The sequence below is a fragment of the Atractosteus spatula genome, chromosome 9 (genome assembly GCF_055471065.1).
Source record: "Atractosteus spatula isolate fAtrSpa1 chromosome 9, fAtrSpa1.hap1, whole genome shotgun sequence".
In the NCBI taxonomy this organism is placed as follows: domain Eukaryota; kingdom Metazoa; phylum Chordata; class Actinopteri; order Semionotiformes; family Lepisosteidae; genus Atractosteus; species Atractosteus spatula.
Window position 1 is genome coordinate 50,829,912 of NC_142714.1, and position 8,462 is coordinate 50,838,373.

Sequence of the window (8,462 nt, forward strand, 5' to 3'; positions counted from 1 at the left end):
TAGCTGGGTAAGAACCCAACAAAAACTATTTCTTTGGAATTCTCTACAACGCTGATAGGGTGAAACAAATGTTATCCAGCCTTATTCCAGCACAGTGATAAGTGCTTATTCTCATCCGCTCAGGATAAGGGTGTGTGTCAGTAACTACTGTTATTTCTTTGTGTTTCTTATGAGTATGACATTTGGAAAGTTCCAGTAGAAAGTCAATGACTTGCAGGCCAGATCCCCATGACATCAATAAAATATCACTTCAGCTGTGTGTGTGCTATTATCCTGTTGGATGATTTTTCACATCTCCGTCTTCTAAACTGATCTTTGCCGCCTGCTTAAAACCCGGTGCCCTGGCCTAAACCTGGCATACAGCGTGTTCAGAGAAAGCAATTGATTTTCTGATATGATATTGTTTTGATGTGTTCTGCATGGGTTACGTGGGCTGAGACTATTGGCTTTTTGTACTGTGCCTTTTCATATGAGTATTGCAGCTCATTTACAACATAAAATAAATTATACACATGCATGTTTCTTTTCAATCACACCTCTTTATCCATATTTTATATTTCTGAGCTAAAACAGTGTTTGAAAATGTTACTTGTACTGTACTTGTATACTGTGTATATATATATGGCAATATCCATGTAGCAAGATCATTTTATGACCTTCTGAAAAATCATAAATTTTATTTTGTGCATTCCCGTCTTGTCATCAACAATGAGCTAAATCTCACAGTGTTGCAAATTTAATTTAAGAGATTTTGTTCCATCAACAATATAAATCACACAATGTTAGAAAAGCATAAGAAAGGTCGCAGATGAGAGTAGGTCATTTGGCCCATCACTAAAAAGTTGTCAGTCGACTGAACAAATACGTTTTTTGCAATCAAATATCAGGGCCTCTTATTTGCTCAGTGTGGATGAAATAGTCCCCATGGATACCAGAGGGAGTCCTGCAGAATTCTGTAGAATAGTGTGCAGTACAAGAGGACAGGCAACTACTAATATGTCACCCTGGTGCCTGTACCCTCTGACAAAGACAGGAATAAGAATGGAGACTGAGGCTGGAATCTGCTTGTCAGTGTTGGGGGATCTGGTGTTAAAATACAGAGCAGAAAGAGGACTGCTTGGGTTGTAATAACTTAAGATTGCAGTGGTTTAGTGTATGTAAAATGGCAACTTTGTTGACCCATTTGTACTGTTAGATTAACATATTACTCCAATTTCTCTCTTGTAAAACGTGCATTCACAATACGGTAAATTATAAAACAGTAAATATACCGCTTAACTGTGAAGTAAAATACGTTATAAAGCTTATGATGTTAAAATCTAAGTAATTTCTCCATGAACACTGTGCATAATATTTTGTTTTGATTTGCACAAAAACTTTGAAAGCTGTTATTGTATTTATTTTTTTAAACATGGACATATTCTCAAACACCACTTTGACAAAACATTATGCCGCCTATTGTATTGTGCATGCAGTATAAGTGCCTGGAAAACATTTTGGGATCTTCAGAGGCAACCCAGTGCTTCATATTGATGGAGCAGCACCAATTCTCTACAGTCCCCAACACCAGCATTAATGTCTTATTGTTTCCGGATGTCCAGGGAGCAAGCTTGAATCCTGTATCTCATTTTGTTCAGTTTCTTTCTCAATCAGCCTCAGCAGATCCGAGCTTCTATTCTGTTGATACTTCCACCTGGTTTTTCCCTCTCGCTGCTCTTCCGTGCTTCGTTATCATCAACCTCTGACACGAGTTGCACTGCACTGCAGCAGGATGGGGCAACAAATAGCTTTTCTTACCACATGCTACACCACGCCAGCACCTCCTCACCCCCACTGCTGCAAATTAGCCCCTATCAGAGAGAAGGAGATTGCAAATGGAGTGCAATCAAAATTGGATTCCCAGCCTTTTCCATCTTCCCTAGATCAGGCCAAGAGAGGTATCGCTCCATGACTCCATGGCTTTTCATCCCACACCAATAACCCCACCCCCCCTCCAGCACTATCCTTTCTCTGGATTCCCATCCAGAGAATTCTTCCTCCTGGCCTCTAATATTCTTGCTGATGGCTTCTGTGCAGACCATCTCTTGTCTGTCATCATCACACCACAATCATTTATCCAGCCTCAGTCTCAATCTCCTTTCCTGCTTTATCTAAAATCAAGGTTATTCCAATCATATTCTCACAATATCCAGACTATTGCTAAAAGTCCTTGTGTACCGTTTCCCAGCCATAGCCCTGTTGGTCGAAATATGCATACAGTGAACATGAATCTTACAAGCAGCATCTTCCAGAGTCATGGTGTTTTACAGGGCAAGCAGAAATCGTTGTGAGATGTATGATCAATTAAAGGCCTTTTCACAATGCTAGAAATGTCTTTCTAACATTGTGATATTATTATAGAGATAATTAGTATTCACATACCAAGATAACAGTGGAGATAGTATCAGCAAACCTTATATTCCATTAGAACAAATTATAAAAATGATGAACTAAGAAGATTTGAAGAAGGAAGTTGGATGTATCTGGGTTACAATAAAAGGCTTTCATGTCTTGAAATGTGACACTGTTTTACTAATCTGCACAATTTCTAATATTCAAATAAATGGCTTAAAAGGTTCCATGAAAGGCTCTGTTCTTCAGTCTTACCCTGATTTGCTATTATGTGTGCTTTCTCCTGTGTCCTCAGCACATAGAACCCAGAACCTGTTTAATTTTGATTGTTGAACCTCTAACATAGCTTTCAATTATACCTTGTTAGGGGAAAAGACAAGATGACTGCATTTCAATTTCTGAAACTTGGCTGAAATTAAAAAAAAGACCCCCAAAATGACATCGAAATGTAACAGAATGTGGAAAATTTTGCTTCCCTAAAATTTGTTCCTTTTGTCATGTTTCCTTCTTCACTCTCACTACTGACAGAGAAGACCGTCTTCTTTCTTTTGCTGTCATGTCAGTTGAGTTCTTAATATAGATTTCATTAGTTTTGTCTGCTTAAGCAGAAAATCCCCCATCGCAGAAGGAATTACTAAAGGTTAAGATCTTCTGTAGCCACACATTAGGAAAACCTGTTCGTAACCAGTTGTAGGAACCCAAATATGCATTTTGGATATTTGATGTATTTTTTCCTTTTGATGCATTTTAAGTTTTGCAATCTTCCCCTGTGGACGAAGTTCTTTAAAAGGAAGTTTTTTTTTTCATTTATTATCCATGGGCTGCATAGAGATATTACTGACAGATCTCTGATTATCTGGTCTCCGGGCAGCTACAAAACATTAAAGGGCCTGTTTTAATGTACCAATCAGCTGGTACATTTCCCTTCTTTCAACAATGGGCCCTTACTGGCAAGCCACAACAACAGGTTGAAGACCTCCCTGGGGTCAGCCAGGTTTTGTGTGTCTGACTTGTGTTTTCCACTGGGACCGACGATCCTTTGTTTTCTTCCTTTATCGTGATCCAAGCCTCTTTCTTCTTCATTCCCTTGCTGTGTATGAAAACCAGCAACTTTCACTGGCCCAAGTCAAAGTGAGGAGCAGCAGTCACTCCTGTGGGGTCATCACGATATCACACCTCTCCATGTCTCTGATCTCCTCTCCAGATCCTTGTCATTAGAGACCAACAAAGTCTGGTCTGTGTTTAACCCTTCCAGATCCAGGACAGGAAAACTGGCTGTCATCAAGCCCATGCTACTCAGAGGAAACCTATTAACATGGTCATTGCAGATTACTGCAGTACTGATCGTGGGTTCATCTGTCCAGGCTCGGTGACTCATTCGTTGCAAAGTGATTTAAGATGCTTAGCTTTTTTATTCATTTTAACATCGACTCCTTTACACCGTCCAACAGAAATTCAGCAGAAGGACTTTGAGTTTAGACATAAAAAATGTTTTTTTTGACAAATAGGCAAATAGGTGTCAGTTCTGTATATCCCGAAATTGGTGTGTAACTGTTTATTTGAGCACACAAAATGATCTGGATTATCATGAGGGCGACAGGAACACTCAAAAGCATGGCAGCATCTTTTCCTTGTGTCTTCTGAAAGCATTGCTTGAAATAGTGCAGAATAAAAGGGAGAAAAGAAATTCCTCTTGAGTAAGCAGTGATCTGTTCCAATGCAGTGGTTCTGTTGATTGTGTGTACTGTATGCTTATATAGCCACACAGGGCTGTGGCTGTGAAAACAATAAACAGGAGTGTCAGTGATAATCTGGCTATTAACCTCTCAGCATTACACCACCCCAGGCCTAAGCAGTGCAGTGATGGATGGGGCTCTGGTCCCAGTGAATTCCCCCGGGCATTTCAATTACAGTTTGGATAAGCGGTCTAACAACTATTAGGTTTAGCTTTAAACCATGACATGAGTTGGAAGACAAATCTATCTTTGTTCAGTGGTGACCTTCATTGTGTGGCAAAATGACAGGGCACTCCATTACTCACACTCGCACCAGTTTAACTCAAGGGAACGCTGTCGTGAGGATTAGAACAAGATGCAGCAGGAGAGCAGAATGCCACCTCAATGGGTCGCAGTGTAAGGCCAGCTAAGTGTGGTTCTCCACAGATACACCTCCAGATAGGCAGGCGTATCTAAGTGTGATATAAACCACAACTAGACATTCGAACATGGAGCTGTGTCGGCATTGCGTGGCCTGCAGAGGAATGGGTAAAGGTTCAATCTCTGCTGAAAGGTAAAGAAAAAAAGCACTGCATTTAGACTGTGGAGCCTCCTTCAGGTGTCTTCATCATACCTGAAGAAAGCCCCAAAGTAAACACCTACAGTAGTGCTTCTTTTCTTCACCTTTCAGCATAGAATGATCCTTTACCTGTTCCTTTGAAAAGATAACTAGTAATGCAAATATAGTCACAATTTCTCCATATTATGAAGCCAATCGGGCATTACTTTCACACCAAGGGGATCAGTCTCCTTTAGAACGGAGTTTAGAACACTGTCTCACGTGGGAAGAGATTTTATTGTGGCTACTCAAGACTTACAATAGGCAGAGAAATATACTCGCATGTCTGGGATTTGTTGACAAGCAGCAGATTTGGTTCGGGGTCCCCATCTTCTGTTACCATGGTTACAGGTGCCCATTAGGAACCCCCCCCCCCCCGCAAAGGAGGTGAGAGCCGGGGGGAGGGGTGAGGGCAGATGTTCTGTTCATTCTTAAATATCTGCTGGGCGACGGGCCCTCTCCTGGGAAGCACAAAGTGTTAAATCCATATAAATGCTGAAAAAAATGTTTCTCTCCTGAAATAAACAAGTTGGTTTCATATCTGAGCACCATCAAAGAGTCTTGCGTTCTTCACGAAGAGACCTTGCGCATCTTACAGCTAATCCCCCGTTACCTCTCATGTGTAATAACCTTGGATTGTCTCAGTGACATCCGGATGTTTCATATTTTATATATTACATTTCCACTATCTCTAAATCTTATCATGTCTTAAAAGTAGAAAGAATTTCAAAGTAACAGTGTGTAATTCCACTCATGTAACAAAACGTTTTTCATATTTAAGGTGATATTACATAAAAAACAAACTGGATATACAGTATATAGATGCATTCTGTACATATATGCTTCTAAATGAGTTCCTTTGCTGTAGGATTAGATTAAGATATAGCTAGAATAATTAAACCATCAATCCCTTTTCTCTACCGTGAATTAACATACAACAGTATTATGTGTGTTTTGCATGTCATGTATGACATTTTTAGTGTTATGTAAGTGACAGTATTGTGTAATTACTTGTGAGGGATCTCTGTTTAAACCTGCAGAAAGGGTAATTGCAGATGAAATGTAATGGAGCAAATCTGAAAAGTAAAATCCTTTAGCTTGACACATATAAGTACAATGTGTAGCTTCAGTATGATGAAGTAGAAACAGCAAAGTAGCAGGAAAAACTGCTCTTTACTAAGTAAAGATTTCAGGTTTGATGTTTCGTTTAATCGTTTTTCTTTAATGATGATTTTTATGCAAACTGAGCACAAATACCTTAATTCTGTATTCTTTTTTATTGTAATGAATGACTTCTCATTCTTTTTAGCATATTTTTAGATATAATTTTTTTCCTCTTTTGATGTTTCATTACCGTTTTCTTTGTAAACTCATCAGTGCAGCAGAGGTGCTGAAATATGTAACAGGTAATATGTTTGACCAAGTCGTCCCATTACAGCTCAGGATGGGAACGATGTCCTGACAAGTGTCAGCAGGTAGGAGCGTTTGGAAATGTCCCAACAGAGCCCCTCCTGTGTCTGTTACACCACTGTACATCATGGGGTCCGTTTTCCTGGTACATCCTCCGTTTGGGGATCTCAGTCGTTAAAGAGCTCTCGGATCAGCACGGCAGAGATGAGGGCCATGCAAAGCTTCTGAAACGCGCGCTGGTGTCCTCTCTCACCGCGGACAGGATCGGACGCCATCGCCGGAGACACTGCACGGTCGCACGCAGGCGTCTGACCAGCTGCGGGGCTCCTGGAGGAGACCCTGACGGACACAAAGCCCCTCTGTCGGCCGAGTGCCCCCAGCTCTCCCGGGGGCTGAGGACATTGTTCCCGCTCTGCACATCCGTGGAGCGCTGGAGGACCCTGTCCAGTTCCACCTGGAAGCCTCACCACCCCAACATCACAGAATGTTGACGGGAGCTGAAATAACAGAAGAGCTTCACACGTGTGCCTCCTGGGCCTGCAGGCTGGTGTGGTCGGGATGGGCTGACACCACCTCCTTCCGGGACCGAGGGACAAATAGTGCGATACTGTCGGTGAGCCCTCCTTAATTAAACATTATATTACTGGCCCATGAGATGGGATGACCCGACTGACCCTTCCTAGGACTTGCCATCCCTGCTAAGTGTCCATTAGACCTTCTGCCCCACCACTTTCATTTCAGGGGATTATATATCTTTAAATTCAATTACACTATATTCAGTGGATGAGCCTCCAGTGCCTGGGTAGCTTTGGCTTGTTCGAAGCACAGCCACCCCAGGTAATTCCTCTCCATCAGTCGAGGTGTGATTGCTCTTGTGTGCGAGGGTGTCCAGGAAAGATCTGGGATCTCTTTATAATTTAGGGGGTAGTTCAATTGTATGGCGGCAGAGTAACATTATAGTTTCATTGTAAATGCTGCCACTGAAAAGATTTTTAATAGAACTACTTGGCTCGTATTATATTGTTTTTTCCTTTACTTGCAGTTTAAACGGGATAAAAAAAATGTTCAGGATACTGAGACCCGGCTTTGAAAGAAACTGTGAAAGAGCCTGGGGATTCTGACACCCCACCATCTTCAATCTCTGCCCACTTTTATTTGGGCTACATTATACTCTGGGGAAAAAAAGGTGACAAATATTCATACAGATTCTGTTGATCTCACTTTGTCTTTCAGACACACCCGGAAATACAGAGGCACAGGGGCTGTCAGTCAGCCTACAGGCTTAAAGGTAGAGAACCTCACTGTCATGAAATAAAGATACCAGAATATTTATATTTTAAATCTACTGCTCAACACAATAAATGACATGAGTGGAAGTGATACTGATATGATTAGGTTCCACTCTCTTTTGAACAGTGTCAAGAAATTTCTGTTGCTAATAGAAAAAAAAGATTTTAGCCAGTATACATGGATACTTCTCTTCTCAGCATGGAATAAACCTTTACTTGTTCCTTTGTAGCTTAAGCATGCTGACGCAGCTACCGACCTGAACTACAGTAGTTCAACTACTGGATTCCAGAAGAACCACAGTAGGAGTAGCACCTGAATCTGCACACATTGATAAATCTGTTACTCTCACCAGGGCGGTTTCTATGCTGGTGCAAAATACAGATGGACTCTTTTATGAAGATACTGCTGTTATTCGAAACCGATTGGCATTTACAGTAGCTGGATAAACATGGCCTTTTTAAGGATATTTGCTAGAAAAGAAAGATTAGAAATTGACCTAAAGGTACTCAGGTCAGAATTAAGTTGAGTTTTTCAAGGAGGGGCTCAATCTAGGAAATACTCTGGGAAAGAGGCTGGAACTATTTCATTTTCCCGTGAAGTCTTTATCACTGCAAGAGTATCATTACTCATCTGACTAAGTCAACAGTCCTGGAATAGAATCTAATGTTCTAGTTGAAGATTTAATTATCGTTTAGAAGTCAATCAGCGGTATTTAATTCTAAGCCACATATTGGATTTATTTCTGTAAAAGTGATTGTTTTTATATTGAAAGCAATTAAGGAATTCCTCTGTGGTAATTAATACTTGTAATTCCCAAATAAATGTGCTAATAACAGCTGTTTTCTCAGATCTCTTCTCTGCACTGTATGTTGGTTTTTTTTTTTAATTCCCATTGACTCATGTATTTTATCATACATTTGAAGTACAAGAAGACATCTTAGCCCTTCTATAAACCAAGCCAAACAAGAGGGGAGGATATTCTCTTGTTAGTTGTACTTGAGTTGTAGCCTCTTTTTACAGTAATGCAGAGCATGTTC

At 40.7% G+C, this 8,462-nt stretch overlaps 1 long non-coding RNA gene across 1 annotated transcript in view; it reads left to right on the top strand.

The window, feature by feature from the left end:
• LOC148828808 (uncharacterized) overlaps window positions 1-7,423 on the top strand; it is a 95,446-nt gene extending 88,023 nt beyond the window's left edge. Inside the window, exons 3-4 of the long non-coding RNA XR_016091562.1 lie at window positions 6,398-6,748; window positions 7,369-7,423. This is a non-coding gene — a long non-coding RNA (uncharacterized LOC148828808). The remainder of the gene's footprint in view (window positions 1-6,397; window positions 6,749-7,368) is intronic.
• The last annotated feature ends 1,039 nt before the right edge of the window (window positions 7,424-8,462 follow it).